Raw genomic sequence first — 15,086 nt, 5'->3', positions numbered from 1 at the left:
TTGTATTTATGTATGTTTTCATGTGGGTGAGAGGCTAACTGGAGATTTTAGAGTTTTTTGTATTTGGGGAAGACAACCCATAGCAATAGATTTTGGGGAAGTAAAATGTACCTACTTTCTTTATACAAGGTCAATAATTTTTGTCTAAATTTTTCTTAATAATCAGTAATGCTGTGTTTTAATTTACCCATTTTAGTCCTGTCTTTTGCCAGACTCTGTAAGTTTCTTGGATGATAGCAATATTGTTTTGTATTTTTGTATGTCTAGCATTGAACAAAGTATTTAACACTTAACAAATGTTTCTGGAGAATCTATTGAATGAATTCCTATGTCTCCCAAGTTTGTCTTACCTTCCTCGATTAGTTTTAAGCACATTTTCTTAAAATGTTATATTATGACCTTGTAAAGACAAGCAAGGCGTTAACAAAGGATTTAACTATTTAGTAACGAGAGAAGGAAAAAAATGGTACAAAAGAATGAAGAGAGTATTCATTCTATATCAGGTCAGAATCACTGGTGGTGCTTAGTTAAAAATTCAGATTCCTGGGCCCCATAGAAAAAAAAGAAATAATCTCTCAGTTTTAGATGATGGAGAGATGGGGAGGGGGAAATATTCCTACATGCATTGCTTTAGCTTGGCTTTTTCATATCTGTATGAGAGGAAGCCCCTGTGTAATACTGAAACCTCTCCTTATTACAAAGCCAAGCGAGGATGGTGTATTTGTGTGTTTGTGTATGTGTTTGTGTGCACATGTGGTGGGGATCATGGAATTTTTAACTAAATTTAATTGATCTAGTTTTTCCTATTTTCTCATGTTATGCCCAGGACAAATAATAAATCTCTAGTGCATTCAGATACTTTTGATTTCTTCTGAAAAATCTATTAGTATTTTGGTTTTATAATGGATTTAAGTACTATTTACTATTTTTCTCTCCCGCTCTTCTCAAAAAATTTTCCAATAAATAATAGGCACTTTAGATGAGGGTTAAGAATATAGATATTTTCCCCAAAGACCCTGTGATTTTTCCCAAAAGTGGAAAAACCAAGTTTTATATCAGATAAAAGAAATAATGGATGAAGACATGAACTATTAGATATAGAGTACTCAAATTCAAATTGGCTTATTACAAATTTGCTATTTTAGAAATGACAGACAGGATATTGAGTAACTAAAAGTAAGCATGTTCAAGAACATAGATATATAGAAAAAACAGGAAATTCTAGAACTATATACTTAGAATGAAGATATTAAAAGGGGATTATTTCATATCTGCACAGCTCTTAGGGAATAGATATGATGAGTGATCCTACCTATTTGAGCAAATGTCAACTGTCAGCAGACACCACCAGCTTATATCAAAGAAAAGTCACAAAGAAATGTAAAGAGATTCATCACACTGGGAATGGATAACATAGAATAAGTCAGCAAGACCAGCAAAAGAAGAAAGTATTACAAGTATAATTTAAAAATAGTTTTGGCAAGAAGAGGTTGGGGAGAAAGCAGAGTAGGCTATAATAATATTTATAACTCAAAGATGGGCCAGACCTAAATGTACACCTTGGCCTCTTTCCATCCTAAAATGTTCTATATTACCAAAAAAGGTGCTATGATTTATACTCAGCTCCAAGTCTAGACTGGCTTAGGTTTCCTGTGTTTAAGTCTGCTTCTTTCTTGCAGGAAAACCAGTCATCTAGATCTTAAGTCAAATATGAAATTGATGTATAAAAATAAAATTCAATTGAGGAAGGCAATTTGTCTTTAAAACAAAATTAAAAATACAAGCATTTCTTTAACAAAGTCTGTCTAATTACATAGTGCCATACACAGGTTCAAGATTAATATGCAATTGATGCATGAAAATAAAATTTAGTTGAGGGTAACTAGTGTGTCACTCAAAAGAAAATAGAAAATTAGCATTTATGTAACAAAGTATGAGCTAATCATATAAAAGTTCATATACTTGTTCATTGACAAATGAATGCTGATGAATTTATTAATTGAGGTCAAGGTTGATTCCAAATATTTTTACATAGTGAGGATTTGTTATATTAAGTAATCTTGAAATTAAATGGATCACTGATAAGGCTTAGTAATACATTTTATACTAAATTAATCACCATAAAAATCTTTTAAATAGGCTAGATTTGTATAACTATAATATTCTGTGTGTATATGTAAAAACATCAGCTCCTTTTATAAGTGGTACTGAGTCTAGGAGATGGGATATAAAACAATTATTTCTACGATGAAAATATAATAATTAAAAGAGTGTTAACAGGCAAAATAGAATATGAGTTGATAATAAGAGAGGGAATCCAATTCACAAGTGATACCCATTGGATATATTAGAATCAAACATTCTGATGATCAAAAAACATTTTATATTCTATAACGTTAACTGTTATACCTGTGTACTTTTGAGTTTGATGAACGACAAGACTGTCTTTATCTTCAAAGATTTGTTTCATGGTATAGTCAAATTGTGCTGCATGCTTGTCTCTGCCTTAGTACAGCATGTGCCCAAAGAACAGGGGCAAAGACCATACACTACTTTTCCAGCTTGGAAAAGGGAAAAGTACTCCATGGCTAGATAATGAAGGACTTGTAAACAGGAGAGATATTAAAAATACTTTCTAATTGCTAAGGCTGGATATCACCTCTCAGGACAGCTCACCTGGAAGGGGAGAAGTCCCTTCCTATACTCTCCCAAGTATTAACATTTTACATGCTAGATGATGACAAGATCTGGGGCAGGTATCTTGGGTTTGGCCTGCACTTACCAACTAATTTTGAAAGAGTTCTACTATTTAAGAATTGTGACAGCTGTATCAGTCCAAATGTCAGGCCTCTGAACTTTTCCCCGTAGGTCACAGGGAGTGAGCCTCTGGGGAAAAGTTTCAAGAGGGAGACTAACTTGAGGAGGTTTTTATTTTAGAAAGAGCCTTCTGATAGCAAAATTGAAGATTATCAATTGCAATGGTTTGAGAAAAGATACAGGGGAATTGGTTTAGAAATTTCACCAAAGAATTTAAATAGTGGCTAGGGAGCAAAAGTAAAGATATGGATATGACATCCATTTGGAGGGGTAATTTATGGAGTGGTGACATTTGGAAATGGGTAGGTGTGAGTTTGACTCCCAGGAGTCTGGCTTGGGCCACTGCGGGGGATAGTGCCACTACCTATTACCTGGAGTAGTATTCATTGTTTGTTTAACTGGTTTGTTGGCTGATCAATTGGCTTTATTTAATTAATTTTCTGAAAAGAGTCATGTTTATAAAAGCATAACTGCTAATGTATTAACTTAAACATATAATGTTGCAGTCTTCTCTCTTAGACACCCAAAAGTCATGAAGAAAAGGAAGGAATTAAGGAGATGAGCAGTATTTGATGAGCACCTATTATGCTCTTTTATCTAATTTTAGAATTTCATTCATATTGTATAAAGGATAATATTGTTGCCATGTTACAGATAAGAAATCCTGATTTAGCAGGACTGAGTTCCTGGCCTGCCTTGTCATACTGAGAATTTAGCAGTGTCACAATTCAAACACAGTCCTGTCTCTCTCCAAGGCAGTGTTTTTTTCACTGCATGAAAATGCTTCCAAATGGGAAGAAAAAATAATGGAAAAGAAGGAAAGGGGAAGGATGGGAACAAATGTATTTAGAGTTACTAAAGAAGAAAGAAACAAATTCCAATGAAAGGGACCAGAGAGGCTTATCCATGAGATGTTCTTACCCCTACCTAGCCAAGTTAAGAGACATTTGTAAAGGCATCAGGGGGCTTACACAGACTATTAACTCCTCGCCGGCATCCCTAGCCTGCAGGAGACCTGAGCATGCAGACCTTCTGTGAACTGGTGTCAGTGTATGACCAAACCACCACTCCCCAGACTTCTGCTTTCAGAGCAGTGCATCTCAATGTGGGATGCTGGGAGGCCTTACACTCTTTCTGCTCTGTGGGGTAATTCGGGTTAGGCCATTAAAAACTTTTATAGAACTATGACTGAATAATATTATATTTGTTAAATCCAGTAATCTTAACACTGGCTAATATTTTGTATATATTTTGTTGCATTTTTCAAGTAATTGGTATTGTATTTTATAAAAGAATTTATCTGTGATGCATTGGGAACAAAGGAACAAAAACTGGCCCTTCAACACAGATAATTTGAAAAGTAGTGCTTTAGAATATCAAAAGGAAAAATGTGAAAACCTGATAGGTGTTTTTGTGTTCTTGGTAACACAGACTTTCTCCTATAAAAGTGATGGCTTAGTGAAATGCCTTCACATAGTCATCTTTTGACCTTATATACAAATATAATCAAATGATTTGTGTCATTTGAAGCTGCACAATAGATGAACCTGGTTTTTGTAATTTAACAAAAAATCCAATTTATGTAACATATTAAAAGAAGCATTATCAACTTGTTTTTTCCTCAAAAGACTGTAGCTATTAAACTCCTTAATTACTTCATTTGCACTCTCAGTGTAACATTAGCAGTTTAGCACTTCAAGTATAAAAATGATTAATGAGCCCGAGAATTCATTCGCATACATATCACTTTGCAGCTTGACATAACCCTGGAGCCTGTTCTCTGTTCTAACCATAGACATACTTCCCTAGAAAATATTATTGTATATTAAATGCATAATCATTGCAAAGTATGCATAATTATAGTCATTTTCCTATTTCTTCTATACCAATACAAAAGACAGTAAATCAAAATGTAATCAAATGAAGTTAACTTTTTAAACAAAAGTATAAATACATAGGGAACACCTTGATTTTTGCATTGTAACTCCCCCCAAATTAAATTGTGATTTGGGCTGTACTGTCATTCTTCTAAAAATGTGTATTTTAAAATTGTGAACATGAAGGAAAACACTTTCAATTTCTATATTTATATCTGCATCTGGGAAAATATGATGAGTAAAGACTGTATTGTGTGTGGATTCAGAGAGTAAGATTGTATTTGGAGTGACTGTCAAAAATATCTGCAGGGGGCTATTTCTGTCTAACCATCCTTGGCTTGCGTTGGTGACATGTGGTTATATGTCTCTTTTAGCTCTACTGAGTTTCCTTCTTGATCTCCCCTAAGGTGATTCCATCTTGCTGACTTTGTCCAGTCATTCTCAAAGCTTAATTTTTTAAGTGTTAACAGTGGTACCGTTTGTCTTTACCTTCCCATAGATTTTCTACCCTTTTCTGTGGAGTTCATCCAAGACTGTGTATTGTCCCTGCCTCAAAACCCTCTTCTCCCCACATGCTCATCACCTGTAACCCATGTTCCATTCTGACTCACTACTGAATCAGGAAGATTAAATGGACTTTCACTCAGACCTCAGAGAACTACACTTTTCAGGCTCGCTGCCATGACACAAGGTGATAGCTACTGGAAGGGGAACCAGGCAACTCCCAGGGGCCTCCCTTATACAGAGGGAAAGAAGAGCAGAGCTGCAGGCCACTCGTTAGACTCTAAATCAGGTCTTCAGATGGTTTCATTCACTGTAAAGCTATATGGCATAAATATATACCTATTTTCATTTGCTCTTTAGACAGACATTTAATTTGCATTTAAAATATCTATTTGTTCCAATTGAATCAGACTCGGTTAAACATTTATTAGAATAAAATTTAAAAACAAGTACATTACCTCGCTGCCCAAGTCTGTACTGCAAATGCAATCTCGTGGCTGGGCATCACTGACTGACAATCAGACCACTGAGATTGAAAAGCAATGCAGACACTGTTCTCAAGCAAAGACCCTGAGACACTGCTCTCAATCAAAAGTTTTTGATTCTGATAGTTATACCTTTTAATAAGACCCTTACTTGAAAAGTAGAATTGCCAGATAAAATACAAGATGCTCAGATGAAAAACCAGGAATACTTTTTCAGTATAAGTATGCCCCAAATATTAAACAGACTGTGCTTATGCTAAACAAATTAGTCTTTGGTTACCTGAATACTAATTACAGCAGGGGCACTGTATTTAGTAAATCTGGCAATCCTATTCATAAGTGATACTTTATAAGAAACAAAGGTGATTTGAAAAAATACATTTTCTGAGGTTAGTGACTAATAAGACTATTCTCATATCCCTAAATGTCACATACGTGAGAGGGAATATGTAAAACAGAGACTTACAAGTGATGGCAGCTGTGGAACAAGCATGAGCTCTCTAGTGCTAGCCTACACTTGACCACGCAGGCCCACACAGGCCCATGCAGGCCCACACAGGCCCACGCAGGCTCATGTTCTCCCGCGTTCTCCCATGCTTGCCTGCTAGCTGGTGCTCATGGGCTTAAAGTTCCTGTCCTGCAGACAGTACTTATCTGTGGATAAAACTGGAATCTTGTTGTGAGCGGCAGTTCCTGCTTTTCACTAGGCTTTGGTACTTCAGAGATTGAAAGGTGGTGTTACACATTAAAGAGTGCTTCCTTTAAGTCTTTTATCCATTTTGAATTTGTTCTTGTGTATGGAGTAAGTTGGTGATCTAGTTTCATTTTCTTGTATGTACCTGTCCAATTTTCCCAGCACCATTTATTGAAGAGACTATTTTTACTCCATTGTATATTCTTACCTCTTTTGTCAAATATTAATTGACCATAGTGGCGTGGGTTGATTTCTGGGGTCTCTGTTCTGTTCCATTGATCTATATGTCTGTTCTTGTACCAATAACAGGCTGTTTTGGTTACAATGGCTTTGTAGTATAGTTTGATATCTGGTAACGTGATCCCTCCAATTCTGTTCTTCTTTCTCAAGATTACTGTGGCTATTAGGGGTCTTTTTTGGTTCCATATAAATTTTTGGAATATTTGTTCTAGCTCTGTGAAATATGCTATTGGTATTTTAATAGGAATTGCATTAAATCTATAGATTACTTTGGGTAGTATGGACATTTAATGATATTAATTATTCCATTCCATGAACATGATATATTTTCCCACTTGTATATATCTTCCTCTATTTCTTTTTTCAGTATCTTGTAGTTTTCTGAGTACAGTCTTTTATATCCTTGGTTAAGTTTATGCCTAAGTATATTATTTTTTTTAGTTGCAATGGTAAATGGTATTTTTTTTTAGTTTCTATTTCTGAGAGTTCATTATTGGTATATAAAAATGCCATCAATTTTTGGATGCTAATTTTGTATCCAGCTACCTTGCCAAATTCACTTATCAAATCTCATAGTAATTCTTGAAACCATAACAATTCTGGAAAAAAACAGAGACAGTAAAGTCACAGACATCTTGTGCATTGGAATTTTCACCAGTAGATTTCCTAGGGACAGAGAAACAAAGGAAACAATAAACAAAAGAGACATCAAACTGAAAATCTTCTGCACAGCAAAAGAAATTATCCTCAAAATACAACGGAACCCCATTGCATGGGAGAACATATTTGCCAAGGATACATTTGATAAAGGGCTAATTTCCAAAATATACAAAGAACTCATACAACTCAACAAGAGGAAGACCAACAATCCAATTAAAAAATGGACAAAAGACCTGAATAGACACTTCTCTAAAGAGGACATACAGATGGCCAAGACACACATGAAAAAATGCTTAAGTTGCTAATTATCAAAGAGATGTAAATTAAAACCACAATGAGGTATCACTTCACACTTGTCAGAATGGCTACCACCAACAAATCAACAAATGACACATGCTGGTGAGGATGTGGAGAAAGGGCACCCTGGTACACTGCTGGTGGGAATGCAGACTGGTGCAGCCACTATGGAAAACAGTATGGAGGTTCCTCAAAAAATTAAAAATGGAGCTGCCTTTTGACCCAGTGATCCCACTTCTAGGAATATATTCTAAGAATCCTGAAACACCAATCAGAAAGACTATAGGCACCTGTATGTTCATAGCAGTGCAATTTACAATAGCTAAGATCTGGAAACTGCCCAAGTGCCCATCAGTAGATGAGTGGATAAAAAAGCTGTGGGACATTTACACCATGGAATACTGTGCAGCTCTAAAGAAGAAGGATCTCTTATCCTTTGGGACAGTATGGATTGACCTGGAGAGTATTATGCTAAGCAAAATAAGTCAGGCAGAAAAAGACAAATATCACGTGATCTCATTTATATGTGGAATCAAAAGAACATCATAAACTGATGAACAAAATAGATCCAGTGACATAGGAGCATGGGACAGACTGACAAATCTCGGAGAGAAGGCAGGGGTGGGTGGGTGGAGGGTGATTAACCAAAGAATTTATATGCATATATGCAGAACCCATGGATACAAACAATGTGGTGAAGGCCTGGGGCAGGGGGTAGGTGCAGGATAGAAGGAGCCACTGGGGAAAAATGAGGACATCTGTAATACTTTCAACATTAAAGATAAATTTCAAAATAAAATAAAATAAAATAAAAAGTGCTTCCTTTATGATGCGCCAGAATACCCAGTGAAAAGTTTCAAAAAATTACATCCAAATGCCTAGTCCTTGCCTGTGTGGATTCTGAAATTGCTAAAAAGAAACATTAGACCACACCTATTTGCAAATTGGGCTAAAGGAAAACATTTAAACAGTCTGCTATATATAACAGTTATGGGGAAGCTGATGGTGAAGAGATTTTTTGGACATTGTAAAACTGTCAAAGAGGAAACCCAAGAAGAAAACACTGCAAAAAAGAGAGATGAGTTGAGTTTCTTAGAAACTAATTAATTGATTACTGCAGAAGTACAAAAGAAAGTTTATTAGTGGGTAGTTTTTTAATAAAATAGGTTTTCCTGTTTACAAACAATATGTTGTTTTGTACTTAGGACTATATTAAGGTTGAAAAGAATAGCAAGGTATGAACAAATACACACACAGAAAGCCTTTCTAATTAGAATTTAAAAGTTATTTCTTTTGGTCCTGTTGTTTTGTTTTATAAAGGTACCCACTTTAAAAATCAGCTGTTCTGAATTAAACCTTTCCATCAAGCAGATGATACTGATTTATTTTTGCTGCCACCTGGCTTCATTTCCCATATAACCATAACAAACTGCTAATTGATTTTGGTAAATGTGTTTGTGATTTTCTCCAGTCAATATGCCTTTCCAAGAGAAAGTAGATTTAATTTCGCCATGTATTGGAGCCTAAATTTTACCAATATTATTTATTTATCTAGCAGTGGTTTTCTAAGTGTGCTATATATTAACAATCTGCATCTTGAATTAGACAGTTTTATTGTAGTATAAAGACATTTATTACTTCTAATGACATGTCTATTCTACTTTACTTTTAGGCATAATTTTAAATTCACTTAAAAGCCTATTGAGGAAATGTGTACTTTTTTTCAAGATGGTCATTTTTTTTTAATTCCAAGCAAGTGAATGGAATCATTATTGGGTTATCATATATACTGAATTACCTTTTAAAAAGTACATTTGGGAAATATACAGTGCCTACTACCCAAGATAGTTATGGTGATTAATTAGCTTCTTACCTAGATTTACAATACTGTTGCCCCGTAAAATAATCTTTGTAAAATAGGTCACAAACTGGGTCTGCCTGAATCTTAAATATAAATCTCATGTTTCATGTGTTTGTACTGCAACTCTAAATTAAAACAAAACTTGTCAAAGAAAAATAGAACAGAATGGACAACTTTGGAGGGCTATTTTATTTCCTCACTTCTGTATGTTGCTGATTATCAAAAGGAACAGTTTTTTTACTCAGCTTTGTGTCCCCAGCTTTGCATATGAATTGCAATAGGTGTAGCTAATAATTGTGTCTTGGATGATTGACTTAATGTAAGAAATTACTGTCATAGATTCCAAATAGCCATGTCCATTCAACCCCAATTCTTCTAGTTGAAAGTCTCTGTTGGCAGATACCTGCTGTGGAAACTACTTATTGACCAGTATAAAATCCTTCACTTACCAAGGCATTCCATACACTGAAGGCCAGGGACAGCATGATGTAGTCATGACATCTGTTGTAAAACAGACCTGGAACTGATTTTTTTGTCATACCACTGATCTGGTTACTTAAGTTCTGTGCCTGTTTTGCATTTTTATAAAATAGGGATAATCATAATATTCATTCACTCTCACAGTGGTTAAGAAGATTAAGTGAGGAAACTTAAGTGCTTGGCAATCAGGAAACACTAATAAAAATTGCCTTTGCTTATTATGTTGAATAAAGTTGGACTTTGTCCAATATGCTTTATCTATATTTTAGATAAATATAGATATTCAAAATGCTGAGTCATTTATTCAACAAACTCTCTTTAAGTGCTACTTTATTCCAGGTGTTTGCTAAAGTGAGCTGGCCCAGAAATTTATTAGAAACAATAATAGGGAATGTGACATAATAGAGTTAAGGATGGCTGGAAGAAGAAAGGGGATAATTGCAGGTAGAGCAACATAACTAAAATGTACCCCAGAAAGTTAAAGAGAATGGAGAAAAATAGCAATGTATTAATTTCAGAGCAGGAAATTAAAAGGTGAGATTGGAGACATTGTTGAGGCTAGAAAGAATATGACTTTAAGAGACTTGCACTAATAAGGACCTGATAGATAAATACAAAAGTTTCCCAGGCATATGTAGAGGCTCACTCTTTTGTTTCCACTGTACTTTTAATATGTCACAATTAAACACTTTGATACACAACTCTAATCTAGACCAAAAACTCCTTCCAAGTAGGGTACCCAACCATCCCATTTCCCCAAACCTGAGGGGTTCTCAGCAAGCCAGATTTTCATTGCTAAAATTGGGAATGTCTCAGGCAAACTACTCTTAAAAGCAAGAATAATGTTGTGTCTTAATCTTTGTGAATGCCAGAATCTTGTACAGTTTCTACTTCATTGAAGAGTCTGTAGGAGAGGAGAAATAATTTTGGACTCTGGGAGTTTTCACAAAATAGCAAAATTGTCTCTTGCACTCAATTAAGGAGAAGCAGCCCGGTGTATGAAATCAGAATAGGTGCTGGAATCAGAAAAACTGAATCCAGCTCTACCACCCTGTAATATATATAAATTTGAGTAAGTCACTTAAACTCTTAAAGCTTTATTGCCCTCAATGAAAAGCATATGCATAATAACAATAACAGCTTCATATGATAACTTTCATAAAATAGATTCAAAAACAGTAAAGGAGTGTTAGAGAGATGCAATGTGAGAAAGATTTGACTATTACTGGCTGTAGAGATGATGGAAAGGGACCATAAGCCAAGAAATGCATACAGTCTTTAGAAGATGGAAAGGATAAGAAAAGATGCATAGAGTGGGTTAAAACTTTGCCCAAGTCTCTTACCTCAAAAGTGGAAAAACTGAGATTCAAATCCAGAGAACAGCTCACCTTCAGGTTAGTTCTTTTTAGAAATAATTCTATATTTCCTTAGGCCTGCAAGAATGCCAGGAGAAGTCTCCATATTCCTTCCTTCCCAGTACAGAGCCTCGGTGTGACCCAGGGTCCTGATGAGGAAGTCAACCTGGGGCTGTGCAACAGAAGAGTTATGCAGGGACATTTAAGCTGGTAGCGCAATAAGTGGATCTTACAATCATTTTCTCCTGGACCAAACCGGAAATACAACTAAATTGGGAAACAACCACCCTGAGTAACCAATCAAGGACTAGGTGAAGAAGAGTTTTATAGCCAAGGATTTGCAGAAGAAGCCACATCAAGATGGCATCTGCTTAACAGCTCACATGCTGTGGGCAGAGTTGAGCCTCACAGTCTGCCAGAGTGAGGGTCAATCCCAAGCATGAATGGGCCAACAGCAATCAAGACTGAATTACAACAGGAAGGCCCATATAACCCACACAAGGGATATTCCTAGAGCATCCATCTCAGGAGATCAAGGATACTGCACCACTGGATCTCACAGGACACCTACTACATAAGGTCACCCCATGAAGACTGGAAGTCATAGCAGATCTATCTAATACATAGAAATAAACACAAAGAGACAGCCAAAGTGAGGAGACAAAGAAACAGGCCCCAAATGAAAGAATAGGAGAACTCTCCAGAAAAAGAGCTAAATGAAATGGAGGCAAGCAATCTATCAGATATAGAATTCAAAGTAATGGTTATAAGGATGCTCAAGAAACTTAGTGAGAACTACAATATCATGAAAAGGACATAGAAACCATGAAACAGAAGAAGCTAGAAATGAAGAATACCATCTGACATCAAGAATACACTAGAATGAATTAAAAGAAGGTTGGATAAAGCAGAAGATCAAATCAGTGGGTTGGAAGACAAGGTAGAAAAAACACCCAATCAGAGCAGCAAAAAGAAAATAAGAATTAAAAAGAATGAGGATAGTTTAAGGGAACTTTGGGACAACATGAACTGTAACAACTTATGCATCAGGGGTACCAGGAGGAGAAGAAATTGAGCAAGGGATAGAAAACCTGTTTGAAGAAATAATGACATAAAACTGTCCTAACCTGGTGAAGGAAAAAGTCACATAAGTTCAGGAAGCACAGAGAGTCCCAAGCAAGATGAACCCAAAGAGACCCACACCAAGACACATCATAATTAAAATTGCAAAGGTTAAAGACAAAGAGAGAATCTTAAGGGCTACAAGAGAGAAACAGTAGCCTATAAGGGTGTTCCTATAAGGCTGTCAGCTGATTTCTCCACAGAAACCCTTTAGGCCAAAAGGGATTGGCATGACGTATTCAAAGTAGTGAAAAGCAAGGACCTGAAACCAAGACTACTCTATCCAGCAAGGCTATACTTTAAAATTGAAGGCAAAATAATGAGCTTCCAGACAAAAAGAAGGCTATAGGAGCTTATTACCACCAAACCAGCATTGTAAGAAATATAAGAGGAACTGCCTTAATAAGAAGGATAAATATATATAGAGAGGAACATACATTTAAAAAATGGCAGTAAAGAGGTACCTATCAATAATAACCATAAATGTAATTAGATTAAATGCTCCAATCAAAAGACATAGGGTAGCTGAATGGGTGAGGAATCATAAAGCAAATACGGGGTTATACCAAAAAAATGTATACATACAATGTATATAGATTCTATTACATTTTGAAAATGAAATGTATTTTTTAAAAAAAGTATTTATTGATTTCAGAGAGAGGAAAGGAGAAGGAGAGAGAGAGATAGAAACATCAATGATGAGAGTCATTGATCAGCTGCCTCCTGCATGCTCCCTATTGGGGATCAAGCCAACAAGCCAGGCATGTCCCCTGACCAGGAATCGAACCATGATCTCTTGTATCATAGGTCTATGCTCAACCACTGAGCCACGCTGGCCAGGCATGAAATGTATTTTAATAAACATTGCCTTTATAATTTTTCAAAGTGTATATACATTTTTCAGGGACACCCTGTATATGCTCTTTACAAGAGACCCACCTTAGAACAAAAGATACATACAGGCTGATTGTGAAGGGATGGAAAAAGAATTCCATGCAAAAGGAAATTAAAAAAAAAATTGGGGTCCCAATACTTATATCTGACAAAATAGACTTCAAAACAAAAGCCATATAAAGGACAAAGAAGGTCAGTCACAAAAGGATATGAGCCTTGTAAACATATATGCACCCAACATAAGAGCACATAAATATATTTTGAAAATCTCTTGGTGGGCTTTAAGGGAGAGATCAACAGCTATACAGTCACAGTAGGGGAATTTTACACACCACTGTCATCACTGGATAGATCTTCCAGACAAAATATCAATAAGAAAACAGTGACCTTAAATGATACACTAGATGAGATGGATTTAATTAATATTTACAGAGTGTTTTATCCCAAACAGCAGAATATACATTCTTCTCATGTGCATATGGAACATTCTGAAAGACAGACCACAAATTAGGACACAAAATTAGTCTAAACAGATTCAATAAGACTGAAATCATACCAAGCAACTTCTCAGACAACAATGGCATGAAACTGGAAATCAACTGCAATAAAATCACTCAAAAACTTTTAAACACATGGAGGCCAAATGACATGTTGTTAAACAATGCTTGGGTTACCAATGAGATCAAAAAGAAATAAAAAATTACCTGAAAACAAATGAAAAAGAACACACAACAACCCAAAATCTGTGGAAATAGTGAAAGTAGTCCTGAGAGGGAAGTTCATAGCCTACAGGCATACCTGAAGAAGAAAGGAAAATCTCAATGTAGCTATACACCTAAAAGAAATAGAAAAGAACAAGAAAAGCCCAGAGGAAGTAGAAGGAAATAATAAAGATCAGAGTGGAAACAAATGACATAGTAACTAAAATGAAAAAAACAAAACAAAAAAACAATAGATGAATGAAACCAAGAGCTGGTTCTTTGAAAAAATAAACAAGGTTGACCCTTTAAGGAGACTCATAAAGAAACAAAGAGAGAGGACCAAAATAAATAAAATCATAAATGAAAGAGGATTACCAACTGACATCACAGAAATACAAAGTACTTTAAGAAAATATTATGAATAAATAGGTCAACAAATTGGACAACCTGACCAAAATGGACAAATACCTAGAAATATACAATCTTCCAAAACTGAATTGGGAAGAATCAGAAAACCCAAATAGATTGATAACTAGTGAAATTGAAGCAGTAATAAAAAAACAAACAAACACCAAGCAAACAAAAGTCCCAGATCTGATGGCTTGACAGGCAAATTTTATCAGACATTCAAAGGAGAACTAACACCTATCCTTCTCAAACTATTCCAAAAAAATTCAAGAGGAGGGAAGACTTCCAATATCTTTTTACCAGGCCAGCATTATGCTAATTTAAAAATGAGATAAAGAGACTAGAATGAAAGAAAATAATAGGCCAATGTCACTGACGAACATAAATGCTAAAATCCTGAACAAAATATTAGCAATTCAGATCGAGCTATCCATTAAAAAGATCGAACAACATGACCATTTGGGAATTATTCTTGGGATGCAAGGTTGGTACAATATTTACAAATCAGTAAATGTGATACATAACATTAACAAAATGAGGGATAAAAAATCACATGATCATATTAATAGATGCAGAAAAAAAGAATTTGATAAAATCATATTTATGATAAAAACTCTCAGGAAAGTGCGAATACAGGGATCATACCTCAACATAATAAAGGTCATATATAAAAAACCTACAGCCGACATCA

General features: G+C 35.4%; 1 protein-coding gene across 3 annotated transcripts in view; it reads left to right on the top strand.

Annotated features, from left to right (window-relative positions):
• IL1RAPL1 (interleukin 1 receptor accessory protein like 1) overlaps positions 1-15,086 on the top strand; it is a 1,170,262-nt gene that overhangs the window by 69,665 nt on the left and 1,085,511 nt on the right. The window lies entirely within an intron of this gene.

Source organism: Miniopterus natalensis, chromosome X (genome assembly GCF_054644295.1).
Source record: "Miniopterus natalensis isolate mMinNat1 chromosome X, mMinNat1.hap1, whole genome shotgun sequence".
Lineage (NCBI taxonomy): Eukaryota > Metazoa > Chordata > Mammalia > Chiroptera > Miniopteridae > Miniopterus > Miniopterus natalensis.
Note: the sequence above shows the minus strand (reverse complement) of the source record. Positions and strands in the feature narration are given on the sequence as shown.